Genomic DNA, 15805 nt, shown 5'->3' on the forward strand with positions numbered 1-15805 from the left:
TTCACTGTGAGTGAAACTGATTCTATGGGCCACAGAAGTTTCAAGGAAAAAAAAAAAAAAAGATGAGCCTAATTTTTGAAAGATCACTCTGACAACCATGTGAAGAGTTTATGTTACCTCTAGGCAAGGTAGGTAAGAAATAGACACAAGAAGACTAAGTTGGGGTGCCATATTAAAAATTCCCATCTCTGGGGCTGGGGAGATGACTCAGTCAAGTGCTTGCCACACAAACCTGAGGAGCTGAGTTCAGTCGCCAGCACCTGTGTAAAAATTGAGGCATGATTGCACATGCCTGTAATCCCAAAGCTGAAGAGGCAGCAACAGCTTCATCTCCACAACTCATTGTCCAGCCAGTCTAGCCTAATTGGTGATCTCCAGGTCCTAAGCAGAGACTCTTTCTCAAAAACTAAAGTGAGGAACTCCTGAAAAACAATACTCAAGGTTGTTCTCTGGCCTTCACACTAATACACATGTGTCTGTGTACCTCCCAACACACACACACACACACACACACACACACACACACACACACACACACACACACAAATACACATGTACTTCTCTGAGACCTGTTTAACAGATTCCTTGGGATATAGGAATGGTAAAATGGAGAATGGAAGGAACCTTCAGGAAACCAATCTCAATTGGGACCAGCAGGTAGTAGGTACCTCCTCGCAGGAGTGACTGGAGTTCCATCAGTAGATGAAATGCAGTCCAGCATTCAATTTACAGCTGGAAAAGAGGTTGGTCTGGGGTGATGGGGGCTTAGATTGCAAGCAGCCTTTGGGGTAATATGGAGCCTGCACATCAACTTTATAATACTTCCAAATGGTCTTCCTGATTCAGCTCAAATTAAATATAGTTATCTCTAAAAGGTTAGTGAGCTTGGCTTTTGCTGGAGTGTTTCTTGCCCACACTTTGTTTTAATATTGCACTGACAAATTCTCTTCCCTCTGAGGATTTATTTCCCTTCACGAGTAACTCACCCAACAGTTAGAAAGTCATGACACTTCAAGGGGGTGATTAGTGGTAAGAGATGGAGGGCAGGAGCACTTTCAGGGAGAGACAGATGAGGAAAGGATTGTATGCAGTTCCATATGTAGAAGAGGAAGCCTCCCCAAGGGCAACTGACAACATCTGCTGCCCAGGTTTTCAGGGTATCATTAGCCCTCCTTCTAATCACATTCTGGTATACCACAAAGTGTCACAGCCCAATGGCCGTCCCTAGGAGCTTGTTTAAGAACAACTTTCCGAATGCAATGATTCCATTAGAGCCTAGAAAGGGGAGGCTGCCTTCTAATTTAGCTCTGGGCTTTCAAGGATCTTGTCCTGACAGCCACCAGGCTCTTGTCACTAAGAAATGAACAAAGCGGCTTCAATGCAGAGAAGGCAGCTCCTCTGGGTAGTCAGACTCCCAGGAAAAAAATAGTATGCCCTATTTTGGTCCCTGCTCATGAACTCCCCTGGCAACGGTGCCTGCAAGGTATTTCTGTACTCACAGCTGGCCCTGGTTTTTCCAATTCATTGAGAAAGAAGCTTGCAAAGCATTAGTGAGTATAAGGGCATAGAGAAAGGCTGGCTTAGCAAGCCCTTCACAAGGTGCTGGCCTCTAGAAGCCTTCAATAAATGTCAGTTGTTTTATGTATTTCACTGTAATTATGTTTTTAATCTCACCAGACTGATGAATTGCTGACATTACAACTACAATTTAGCTTACCGTTCTACCATACCTTAAACATTTTTAACTGCTTTATTAAAGCTTAATTGACAGGGACTGTGGAGATATTTCAGTTGGTAAAATGCTCGCCATGCAAACATCAAGACCTCAGCTAAATCCCTAGGGCCTATGCAAAATAGCTGGCTGTGGTGGGACAGACTTGTAATTCCTGTGCACAGGAGAATGAGACTTTAGGGCCCCAGGGACTTGCTGACCAGCCACATTAGCCTAGTTATCAAGCTCCAGGCCAAGTAAAGACCTTATTTTAAAAATAAGGTGGACAGTGGCTGTAAGAAAACACCTGAGGCTGACCTCTGGTGTACACACACACACACACACACACACACACACACACAGAAGGAGAGACAGAGAGACAGAGACAGACAGACAGAGGGAGAGGGAGGGAGAGGGAGAGGGAGAGGGAGGAGATGGAGGAGGAAGGGAATGAGAGAGAGACAGAGAGACAGAGAAACAGAGGGAGAGGGAGAGTGAGATAGAAGGTACATACTATCTTGTTAACTACAGGCACTATGTTGCATGGAAGATCTCTAGAATGCATTCGTCTGTATAACAGGGAATCTGAACCGAAAGAACAATTGCACATTTGTGTCACACCAGCCACTGACAGGTATGTTGTGAGTCCCAGTTCTGGCTTATTTCACCCATGCAGTTTCTCTTTTATTTAAAGCTAGATCATATTACACTGTGTGTCTATCACATCCTCTTAGCCATTTATCTATCCCGTGCCTTCGCATTGTTTTCATATATCAGTCACTGTGAATAATTAATGCTCCAGTAGGGAAGAGAGTGTAGTGATTTCTTTAGTCCTAATTTTCTTTATCTTTCAGATCATGTAATAGTTATAAGCTTAGAATTTCTTGCCTTGAATTCAGCTATACCTTTACCTATTTCTCCTGACTGTACAAGGGCTACAGTTTTTCACATCATCACCAATACTTATTCTCAGTTTTGTTATTTGACATTTATTGTTTTAGTTATTTATTTGTGAATGGATGTATGTGCATGTGTGGAGGAAAGGTAACAGCTTGTGGAAATGAGATCTCACCTTCTACCATGTGTGTTCCTAGATCTAATCAGGCAAACAACTTATCCATAGACCCATCTTGCTGGACTGTTTTTACTTCTTTTATAATAGCTATCCCTAGTGTCAGTGATGTGTGCTTGGAGTTTTAATTTGTAGTTCATTGATGATTAGTCAACAATAGTGAGCACACGTTCAGTCTGATTGTTGGTTATTTATGTATTTACTTTGGAGAAATATCTGCTCAAGTTCTTTGTTGATTGTTGGTTGTTTTTTGGTTTTGTTTTGGTTTTTTGAGACGGGAAACATTTAGCCCAGACTGGCCCAAAATTCATTATGTATATAAAATTGCCATTAACATCTGATCCCCCCTATATCTACCTCTTTAGTTCTGGAATATAAACAGGTACTAATATGTCTGTTTATTTTTTAAACCGTAAATCATGATAGGAATTGAGCCCAGGGCTTCAGACTTGTGTTCTATCTACTGAGCTACATTGCCTATGGAATTGTCAAAGATCTTTATATTTTTTAATGAATCCTTTATCAGGTATATGGTTTGCAAATATTTCCTTATACATATTTTCTTATTCTGTTGATTTGCTGTTCAGAATTGTTTCAAATTTATTGTAAATCCACGTGTCTCTTTTTGCTTTTGTTGCCTGTACTTTTGATCTCTTTTCAAGGTGGCATTGGAAGGACAATATCAAGAAACTTCTCTGGCTGGAAATGGAGCTCAATGGCATCATGTCTTCCTCAGGTATTGTAATTATAGTTGGGAGTCTTACATTTATGTCTCTCACTTCCTTTTTATTTCTTTGTTAAGTGTCAGATAGAGACCCAATTTTATTTTTTAATGTAGATATGGAGTTTACCCAACAATATGTGTTGAAGACACTTTCTTTTCCCCATTATGCATTCTTGGCTTTCTTGTTGAGGTTTACATTTGGATCATTATATTTCATAAGTCTATGTGTCTAACATTATGTCAAACTCATACTGTTCCAGTAACTGTAGCTTAAGCATGTATTTTGAAAATAGTATGATTACTCAATTTTGTTTTTCTTTCTCAAGATCACTTCGTCTACTCTAGGTCTTTAGTGGCACTCAATTAATTTTATAGATCTTCTGTTCCTGTGAAAAAATGCCATGCTGATTTGGATAGAGATGGCATTGACTTTGCATATCACTTTGAGTGGTATGAAAATTTTGACAATATTAAATTTTCTATTTCATGGGATATCTTTCCACTTATTTATGTCTCCTTTAATATTTTCACTGTTTCTTATTTTTTCTGAATACAAGTTTTTCACACTTATTAAGTGTTATAGCTAGAGTTTTCCTGCCTGGCCCACAGTCAGGACAAATCTCTCTCACCCACCAGTCCCACAGTCGCTCAGACCCGACCAAGTAAACACAGAGGCGTATATTGCTTACAAACTGTATGGCTGTGGCAAGCTTCTTGCTAACTTTTCTTACAGCTTAAATTAATCCATTTCTATAAATCTATACCTTGCCACATGGCTCGTGGCTTACCGGCATCTTCACATGCTGTTTGTCATTGTGGCGGCTGGCAGTGTCTCTGACTCAGCCTTCCACTTCCCAGCTTTATTCTCCTCTTTGTCCCGCCTATACTTCCTGCCTAGCCACTGGCCAATCAGTGTTTTATTTATTGACCAATCAGAGCAACATATTTGCCATACAGAACATCCCACAGCAAAGTGTTATTTTATATGTCTTATATTTATATGGTTTACTTTCTTAATATCCTTTTTGAGTATAATTAATGTTTTGAAATGCCACTGATTTCTGTCTTTGACTTTGTGTGCTGAAATTTCCTGAGTACAATTATTGGTTCAAGAGGCTTTTTGTTTTATTAAAACCTTAAGGGTGTTGAACATATAGGGTCATCTGCAAAAGAAGATGCCTTTTCCCCTCAATTTCATTGTAATATCTTAGCATTCTCACAGCAGACGCACTGTTGTCCTGGCTCTTAGGGTCTTTCTGCCACCTCTTCCACAATGTTCCCTAAGCCTTAGGTACAAGAGTTGTGCTGCAGGCTGTGTACCACAGGATCTCTTGTTCTCTCTGTTTTTCAGTGTTTCTCTGTAATGGTCTTTGTTGTAAATTTCTTTGTTGAGGAGTGAGAGCTGCACTTACCTGCAGGTATTTATAAGAATAAATATGTATAATGCAGTTAGGAATTAAGCTATTTTAGTAAATTGGCAGGTGTAAATTTTCCTTCAAGATTCATGACCTCATTAGAACACAAAGTCTCTGACTAAACAAGACCCAAACAAGAGCTTAACACACATGTTAGCATGGAAGGGGAAAATCTCACGGGACTCCAAACCTAGACGAACAGCCAAAGAGCCATATGCAAGGAAGGAATTCTCAAATTTGGAGAATATAGTCTTTTCCAGGGAAGAACTCTCCATTGGTTATACAATACCTAATGTGGTCAGCCATGAAGATATAATATATATCTTATAAGGAACTGAGCATAATATTGTGTTTATGAATTTAAGTGTGTGTGTTTGTGTGTGTGTGTGTGTGTGTGTGTGTGTGTGTGTGTGAGAGAGAGAGAGAGAGAGAGAGAGAGAGAGAGAGAGTAAAAAACGAAGAAATAGAAGCCAGAGGTCATGAATTTGAAAAAAGGACTGAAGGAAGGAAAGAGAAAAAGGCAAATAATATAATTACATTTTAGTTTCAAAAATTAAGGAAACAATTTTAAAACTATGATATTAAAATTTTTAAAATTAAAAAAATAACAAAATGAAGATGTTTAGCACTTTAACAATGGAGAGACAGTCTAAGGACTATTAAACAACTTCATCATTGGTGAATATCATAGATGCACTAATGCAAACTATGTGATATGGTCTACTATATACTTGGACTGTATTGGTATATATCATTGTATATGCAGTATTTCATTAACTAAGACATGCCTGCATATCACTGTATTCACTGTACTAGCAAACTGAATTAAATAGGGCATCATAAGAGCCATAAGCTATGCTAAGTGGAATTTATTCCAGAGATGTAAGGGATAGTTTACCACATCAAAATCAATAATCATGATGCACCAAATTGACAAAATAAAAGATTAAAATTACATGATTGTCTCAATAGATGCCACCCCCCCAAAAAAAAATAACTGCGTAAAATGTAATATCCTTTCAAGATAAAAATTCTCAACACACTACATACAAATGGATTGTACCTCAACATAAATGATAGAAGGTCATTTAGGTCATATTTAAAGCAGATCAGACTCAAGAGTAGACTGTCCATTCTCACCTCTTGTAAATAAAGTAACACTAGAAGTTCTAATGGAAGCAACAAGGGAAGAAATGTGGTAGGGTTTGTGGTAGCACTATTAGTGTTTGCTGTGACTCTCCATTATATAATTTGAGGGACATGTGGTCCATTATCATGGAAAAAATCACCATTAGGTAATCATGAACTCCAAGAGACCAGAGGTGGAATAAAATGCCTTCTTATTTTACCATCAAATATCCAGTTAATACAAGAGAGTCCTTTCATTGGTTTTCTTGCCCCTCCCTCCTTCCCAACACTGTATCTATTTCTACTTCTTCACTGTACTGCCGGCATGACCAGTCTTCTTTAAAACCTGATACTCTGAGTTGTGACTGATAGTTAAAGGTACATCTTTTTGCTTTTTACTGGATACCTCAATCCTAGAAGAAATGGATGAAAAGAAAAGCCAAGTATATCCTTCACAACATTGTGTCTGTTGCTGCTGCCATTATGACTTATGATCAGGGCTGGAGATAGAAGTTCTCCCTTCAGACTGCAAATTAAGCAACCAGAAAAAAATGCTTATGTTTTTATGTCATATATACATACATAGGTCTCCATTTGATTTCCAGTGAATAATTAAAAGATATGTTTATAATTGCTAAAGAAGGAAAAATTCATTTTAAAAATATAGTTTAGTGCAGAAACCAGTGTCCTTTAAAAAAAATCCCTGGAACAGTCTCAGTAAGATGGGGAGAACTGGTTGAGGACATATTAAGTCCAGGCATTAAGAGGGGATGAGAAAAACAAATTAGGAACCAGATCCTAGGGAAACTGATTCTGCAGTTGGATTAATACTGAAAGCAATGCATACTCAAAACTAAGCCAAAAATTAAATGACGTGGAGCACGTTCTTGTGCCCCTGCCTGGAGCCAGGATTGGTTTTAGAGTCAGGCTGCAGGCTAGGATTAAAGAGAGATTTACCTTAGACTGCAAGGAGCGAAGACTGGCATTACTATCATGTGTTCACCAAAGTTTCTTATTCGCTGATGTCAGGGAGATAGGAGCACCTTATCTCTCAAAAACAATTAGGAATAAACCTTCTTGGATTCTGAATATTGTAATCGTGGCGGTGCTTTTTAAACATATTTGGATCTGTATCATTGCTACTTTATTCTCAATTAAACTTTTAAACCCACTTCTCAAACTCCAGTATAATCCCAGAGATGAATAAATGTTAATTCCTAAAATGGGAAAAGAAGCACTTGTGGCAATTTTTTTCTATTCTCTCTTTTCAAAAAATAGGATTACGTCTGTGTACAAGCAGATCTAACCCAGTAGCACAAACCTAATTACATCACTGGACCTGTTGTATTCTTCTTCATCTTTCAGAGAAAAGTTGGCCATCAATGCATTATGTGTATCTTCTCAGAGCTCTGTTAACCTAGTGAGTGTTTCTTCTCTGTCCCTATGCCTCATAGCCAGTAAGACATATGGAGTTTCTGTAACCACTTCTCTTCTTTATTATCTTATGTTCTCTTCATCACAAAACCAGCTTGATCCTTTAAAGCAATGATAAGGCAATGTGAGGGTTTTGTCCTTCAAAAATGATATTTTACAATAACATCTGGATCATTCCAATGGAGGACTTTATCATGCAAAGCCATCTAGCAATAGGAGCCATGGATGCAGCTCAACAACCTACATGAACCGGCATCATCCCAAACAAAGAATTTCCCAGACCTCAGATGCCAACAGGACAGAAACTGAAAAAGTTAGCCTTTAAATTTTAATTATATAGAACAGCAAGATGGCTCAGCAGGTAAAAGCACCTGCTACCAAGCCTGATGACCTAAGCCCACATAGCAGAAGAGAACTTCTTCCCTCCAACTGTCATCTGGCTTCCACTGTATGCTGGGGCATACACACACACACACACACACACACACACACACACACACACACATATATATATATAAAATTTTATTTAGCCACATCATATTATTTTTCTATTTAAATTTCTCAAATGACTTTCTATAACTCAACTGATTTTGAAAGTTCATATTTATAAATAAATAGGGTAGAATAAACATAAAGCATAATTTTATCACATTCCATATTATTAAAAATATTAAATTAAGCCAAAAAGGATTATGAGATAAACTCCATATGATTTTTAAACAGAAAATGCATATACAGAGATTATTGTATTTAATAAATCAATTATACATAGATGAGGGGTATTTCATATAATCATTATTTGGTCAATGGAACCACTTTGAAAAATGTTAGACTTAAAAGAGAGAAGACAGGTTTTCTAGACCAGAATCCATATAGGATGGTTTCATTAGGAAAAGAACTAAAAGTTAAGTAGTGGATACACTGTGGAGGGCTTTGGATGTCACAATGAGATTTGTGGGATACATGGGCACTGAAAGTTTTCAGGTGGCAGACAAGCTGAAATAGTATTTTAGGCAGACTTTATACTGTGAACTGATGAAGAATGTCTGAAGACAAGGGATGAGAAACTGCAAGAATCATCTGAGCACAGTATGACTTGCATCTGACCAAAGATTGTGACAGCAACAAGGAAGAACAAGAGGGCAAAAAAATTATAATTTATGAAGTTATAAAAATTTAACCAACAAAATCAATATGTGTCAGTAGGTAAAGAAGTCTTGGTAGCAAAAATATAAAGAATAATAATACCTAATTCCCTGCTCAAAGGGCTCATCATTTGGTGAACATCACTTATTCATTGTTAGCTCATTTATTATTAACTATTTAATGATATATTTAACATCTATATATACTAACCAAAGTTCTAAGTGCTTTTAATTCAGCAAAGAATATAATAGAAAACTGTCTCTCATATGGAATATCTATACTTGAGAAGTTAGACATATGTATATACATATATATAAAAATGAACTTATACAAGAGCTCAAATATTGATGTCTAGGACTGCATTAAGTACAGAGTTTAGAATAACTCAGAACTGCTGGAGGCCAAACAGAAACATATTTGAGACATAAACTCAATGTTCTAAATCCTTGCTGGTGAAATAAGACTAATATAGAGGACACAGAAAATAACACAAGGTTCTCAGTAAAATCACACCACTACGGTGGTTAATGTTGATTACCAACTTAATAGGATCTAGAATTACCTGGCAGACAGGCCATTGGGCACATATGTTAAGAGCAGTCTAGATTAGGTTATCCTCTGAGAATGCCAGTTAAGAATTACCCAAAGTAAGTTAATTGAGATGAGAAGATGAACTCTGATTGTGGGTAGCACCATTCTGTGAACTAGGAGTCCAGACTGCATTAAAAGAAGAAAGCTAGATGAGTATTCATCATACCCTTCCTGATTGTAGATGCAATGTGACCAGTTGTCTTATGCCTGTTATCATGCCTTTCTTACTGTGATAGATAGTATCCACAAACTTCAAGCCAAAATATACCCTTCTAGTCCACACAATAATTCATGCAGGCAATGATATTAGTGCTTCTATTGTGAAAGAGATAAAAATTTCTGTGACTACAGAGTTAAGGACCCAGAACTACTGCGTGGCAGACATGGAATGTGTATGCATCATCTACCATCTACTCTCTACCTGTTGTTCTCTTCCTACAGCAGGAGTAGATATATCCATTACAAGCTATACCCTTCCCATGTCTAGCCATATACATGAGGACTTCTTCGTTAAGGAATACTTTATTTCTAGTAGTAGTGTTGGTGTAACCTAATGGTGCAGGGTCACCCTAGTGAAGTATTCATTTTGAGAGTTTGTATCATATGGAATAATAAAGATATGATGACTGACGGGGGCTTAGCTGAGTAGGAAGCACCCATCGAACCAGAATGTAGTTGGAGTTTTCTCTAGTCTCACTCAGACCCACAACCACTCAGACCCAAATAAACACACAGATGCTTATATTATTTAAACTGCTTGGCCTAATAGCTCAGGCTTCTTGCTATCTAGTTCTTATATCTTAAATTAACCCATTTCTATTAATCTATAAGTTGCCGTGTGGCTTGTAGCTTACTGGAACCTTACATCTTGCTGCTCATAGCGGTGGCAGCTGGCAGCGTCCCCTGACTCAGCCTTCTACCTCCCAGAATTCTCCTCTCTCCTTATCCTGCCTACACTAAACTTCTTGCCTGGCTACTGGCCAATCAGTGTTTTATTTATCAATCAATTGGAGCAACACATTCACAGCATCCCCAGCACTTCCCCTTTTCTTTTTTCAAAAGGGAAGTTTTTAACTTTGACATAGTAAAATTACATATAACAGAACAATTATCAAGCAAGAATTACAGTTACAATATCTAGTCTATAATATCTAGTCTATTTGTATTTGGAAAATTAAAGAAGATATTCTATCTATCCTGTATTTGTGAGTCTAAGGTTTCATATCTAGCTTATCTTTTATCATGACTAAGGAAATTATTTTTTTTTGTTTTTTTTTTTTTTTTGGTTTTTCAAGACAGGGTTTCTCTGTGTAGCTTTGCGCCTTTCCTGGAACTCACTTGGTAGCCCAGGCTGGCCTCGAACTCACAGAGATCTGCCTGGCTCTGCCTCCCGAGTGCTGGGATTAAAGGTGTGCGCCACCACCGCCCGGCAACTAAGGAAATTATAATTATCTAGTCTTCAACTACATCAAAGACCTCAGAAGGATATAATACTACCTGAGAAACAGGAGAAGGATGCAAGCAACTTTCGGGAGTCTTGCAAGAGTAGACAGAGACAGCTGGCAGACTGGACAGTCATCCAAAGTTCTTCTGTAAAGTTGGAGCATCTATCTTCAGCCCACAGGCCTAAAGTCTCTTAGTCACTTCTATGTCCTGTAGAATGTCTGGCAGTTTCCTCTGCGAAGCAGAAACCTGAAGAACCATTTTGCCAAGGAAAGTTCAGTGGTCACCTTTCTATGGGTCCTGCATGTCCAGTCAATGCATTTTTTCAAGCAGTCCAGGTAAGAACAGTTTCTTGCCCAAATGACCATTTTTGCCAAGAAGAAGATAAACTTCATACAGAGTGTCTTCGAAGCCCATCCTCCTGTCTGAAGTAAATTGGTGATGCCAGGACCAGATATGTCTCACTGTCCAGAAAGTCTAAATTTTTAAAACATTTTAAATGCCATATTCTGTAGGTCTTTGAAGTGTTTGAAGATTACCTACCTAATTGAATTATATCTATGTATACCTAGAAAACTTAAAATGACTATAAGTTTGACTATCATAGATGACTAATTATTAATCTGTATTTCTTAATTATCCATTACAATTTAAATGAGTTACATAAACATAATACCTTAAACAAGAGTAGAAATTATATATATATATATATATATATATATATATATATATATATATATTAGTAGAACAAAATCAACTCTAAATTTGTATCAATAAACTAAAATCTATACCAATGTAAAACATTTTAAGCAAGTTGTTCTTTAAAAGTAAGTTCAATAATCTACCCTTTCATCAAATCACATCTATATCATATACCTTTTTATTCTTTAGAAAGAGAGCACATTTATAATCAACCTGCTTTGAATAAAAATATTGGTTTTTCTCTGTCCCACACCAGAGGGATTTTTTGATGTGAGACAGAAGAATCTCTCAACCTTTTGTTTTAGCAATATGCTTGGGTTTAGAGAAGGAGTAAGCCAATTCCATCTCCAAAGCCAGCTTCATATATTTGGGAATTTGGGCATAGCTTCTCATACTGTATCTTATGGGGACATAAAGAAAACTTTAGGCTTATGGGATAGTCCATGAGGCTGTATTGTCTGAGGCAGTTACCTTGAAACTGTTCTGGATGTTGGATCATCTGGGCCATGGTGTCATCGGAGACCTTTCAGGGGGTCTTGGCTGGTCAAACCTGATGTATCTTAATCTGGAACAAATCCATAGCCTCTTGCTTTCTGTGGAAACAAAAGCACAGCCTCCTTTCTAAAGCAACATATCCTTAGATCAAAATTTTGAAATCAAGATATCTTTAAAATATACATATTGGTTTAACTGAGCAGTCTTTACAATCAAATGTCTCTCTGCAGTTAAAAATATCAAAAGACAACACAATCCAGATTCTCTGTGTAATATCCATCTTTATGAGGCTTATTTTTTATATTATTTTTACTTTCTCTTTAAATATTTTATTTTTTAAAACTATCTCTTTTTTATATAACCGCATATATTCCTTTTTTCTCTTCCAAGCCTACGTACATTTTTACATATATTGTAAACTATTTAAAGTCTTGTTTCATCTGAATCTGTCTTATTGTGAATCTATTACTTTAAACTGCAGCATGCTCCACCCACCTCAGCTTCCCAACATGGTGGTGGTACATCATTTATCACCAGGTCTGGGATCCATGTTCCTACAGACCCTGGGAAGCAGTGGCTCTATGCTTCCATCCAACAGTGTGTAGCCCAGAAACCTCCTTTTTCCCCCTGTATTAGTAAAAGCTAAATCCACCACACAGCAGCAGCAGCAGTGTAATGTGTGGCTTGGAGATGCCTCATTCCACCATACTGCAGGTCAAGCACTCAGGCCAGGAACCTGCCACGTTGGGCGCCATTTGTAGTTGGAGTTTTCTCCAGTCCCGCTCAGACCCACAGCCACTCAGACCCAAATAAACACACAGATGCTTATATTATATAAACTGTTTGGCCTAATGGCTCAGGCTTCATGCTATCTAGTTCTTATATTTTAAATTAACCCATTTCTATTAACCTATAAGTTGCCACATAGTTTGTAGCTTACTGGTACCTTAAATTTTGCTTCTCATAGTGGCAGAGGCTGACAGTGTCTCCTGACTCAACCTTCTACCTCCCAGAATTCTCTTCTCCTTATCCCGCCTACACTATACTTCCTGCCTGGCTAATGGCTGATCAGTGTTTTATTTATCAATCAATCAGAGCAACATATTCACAGCATCCCCAGCACAAGAATGTGGAATTATTTAGATTTACTGATCTCTTTACTTACCATCTCTCCATCAGGATCCACTTGGGGATGAGGGCTACTACTTTAATGGATGGTTTCCAGAAATTTATTTTTAAATACCTTGTTTCTTCCCAGAAGTATCATTATTTGGAAGCAAGACTGCAATAAAGTAGTATGAAGTACTGGGAATAGTGTTGTAGAATAAACACTTCAGAATTTAGACTCAGAATGTCTTTATTCAAAGCAGGTTCAATTACTAAGAGGGCGTAACTTTGGGAATTAAAGTACCTTTACTGTCTTCAAAATCTTCAACTGAAAAATGAGGGTTAAGACCATCAAATATTATAATAAGACATAAGTAGCATTAGATAAAATAAAATTTGTTGTTATATTTGGTTTCCTTTCAGAAATTTTTGCATTGGTCTGTTTTAAATGAGGAAAACAAAAAGTTTATTAAAAAAAGAACAGTTTGACAGATTCTTGTGAAAACTAAGTCAGTTTCTTTGTGAATTATACAGTCATATGGATGTGAAGTGTCAACATTGCATTTGTTGTTGTCCTCTGAGACTGTCACCAAAATGTTCCTTTCTGCTAGAGAACCACAGCCCTCTGAGACTCACTTAACACCCAAGAGAGGTTATCACATGGTGCCAAAGAGTACAAACTTACATTACTTGGCTGAAATTTTAATTATAATTAATTCTGACTCTGTTTATTTCTGAAAAGTTGAAGTAGGATTCAACTCTTGAAATGCTATTAAAACTATGTTGGGGTTTTATGTTGTTTTATCACAGTCTCTTTCTTATTTTCTTTTCTTTTGTCATACCTCTAATCTGTCTCATTGACTAATTTATCAATCCTCTTCTATAACTCTATTACTTCTCTCTTCAGCCGTGTTTAATCTACTCTAGTTAGTCCATGGTAGTGTCTCTTTGTCATTTATTTATCATTTTGTAAATTGGTGTTTATTTATCATTTTTGTAAATCAGTGTTTATTTCTTTTCAAATGTACTTGTTACCACACTTTTCCTTGTTATCTCAGGAATTTTTATTTGTTCTATCTCTGTGTACCTGTCTCAAGAGAGAGAGAGAGACAGACAGACAGACAGACAGACAGAGACAGAGAGACAGAGAGAGACAGACAGAGAGACAGATAGATAGATATAGGTACAGATGATAGAAAGATAAATAGGTAGATGATAGATAGATATAGATAACATCTGTATTCAACACACTTTTTGAATACTTGACCAAAATTTCTGTAACTTGTTTCCATTTCATGCTGTTTCCTTGAGTTGCTTGCATATTTCATGACTCTATTGATTTCTAGTATTCCACAAAAAATAATTCTGATGAAATTACAGACATCCTAAGTCATAAACAAAGGAGAAACCCCCAAACGGCAAAGGGGCAGTTTTATGAACAACCTGTTTAGGACCAAATGGGGCTCAGCTTAAGAGCAGATCTTAGATTAGTTTCCAGGTAAATGTCTTTATACATGAGGAGAAAGAACAAATTCAGGACTCAAATGCTTCATACTCAATATTTTAGATTTTCTTTCTCACAGTTGATTCTGGTCACATCCATGCACTTGTGGAGGTCACTTACATAAGGCATACTTGAGCAGATAGACCGAATTTTTCCCAAAGCACCTTCTTTCCTATCTCTTGTATTGAAGAAAAAAATATAGTTACTGCTCCAAAAAATGCAAGGGTTCTAGGGTTTGACACCAGTCCCTGTGAAGGTGGTTATACACAAGCGTTTAGAGCACACAGCCTATGAAATTGTCTCATGAACCATGCAATCTCAAATACATCTAGAATTAGCCTTTTTTTAAAAAATTCTGGCACAACAGCTTATAAAATTTTAAGTATTTGTTTTTATCATTTTTTTCATATTTACAAGATGATGATTATACCCTATCATTTTAATCAAGCTGATCTATGTTTGAAATATGAAAAAAGAGTCTTGTGTAACTCACTTGTCCATCTTTGCTGACAGACCTGCTTTTGGTGTTTTAGCAGCTGTACATGTTATTTGTTGTAACCTTAATTTCTACCCATCCTTAGAAAATCATAAAAATACAAAAACACAACATCTTCTAAAGTTCCAGTGCTCTGGTGACAAACTGTTAAAGCTACAGGAACAAGGTACTCAATGGACTTTTTGAGAAGGTAAAAGAACAGAATTCCTACCAGTCAATTGATGAAGTGTGAAAGAGGGGGCAGCTTTCACTACATTGGAAGCACTGGATTCCTGAACACTGGTACTAACGACAGAGGATAGCAACTCTGACTTGAAGCTCAAACGATACAGCTTTTTTGTTTTTATTTTACTCATTTTCCTTAAGACACACACACACACACACACACACACACACACACAAAGTCATAGCAAATATATGGGGATGGGAGTTAGTGAGGTAGCTCAGGAGTTAAGAGCAGATAGTTCTCTTAAAACAGACCTGGATTTGTTCCCCAGAATCTATGTGTGGCTGCTCATAACCACTGTAACCCCAACTCCAAGGGATCCAAACCCTCTTCTGAACTCCGTGGGCAACTGCATTCACTTGTACAGAGAGATACACAAAGTTAGAAATGATAAAACTATCTTTAACAAGCAACAGAAATTAACAAAACAATGGCATTTGAGTAAGATCTCACATTGTGTACCTGACATCGGAAAGTAAATCTTCCAGATTGAGTTATTTCTCATTAAAGACTGAAAATTAATAAATTTTCTTTTCAAATGATAACAATAGTGATGCATTTATAGATGGACAGATCTGAATATGTTCCTGCAGCCAAAAATCAATCTTTAA

General features: G+C 37.1%; 1 long non-coding RNA gene across 1 annotated transcript; it reads right to left on the reverse strand.

Moving 5' to 3' along the window:
• Positions 1–6363: 6363 nt before the first annotated feature.
• On the reverse strand, positions 6364–14811 carry LOC131916316 (uncharacterized). Its single transcript, XR_009380535.1, has 3 exons — positions 14593–14811; positions 11838–11959; positions 6364–7585 (listed from the first exon to the last, which is right to left on the reverse strand). It is a non-coding gene; the product is annotated as an uncharacterized LOC131916316 (long non-coding RNA).
• Positions 14812–15805: the final 994 nt, after the last annotated feature.

Source organism: Peromyscus eremicus, chromosome 8a, assembly GCF_949786415.1.
Source record: "Peromyscus eremicus chromosome 8a, PerEre_H2_v1, whole genome shotgun sequence".
NCBI lineage: Eukaryota > Metazoa > Chordata > Mammalia > Rodentia > Cricetidae > Peromyscus > Peromyscus eremicus.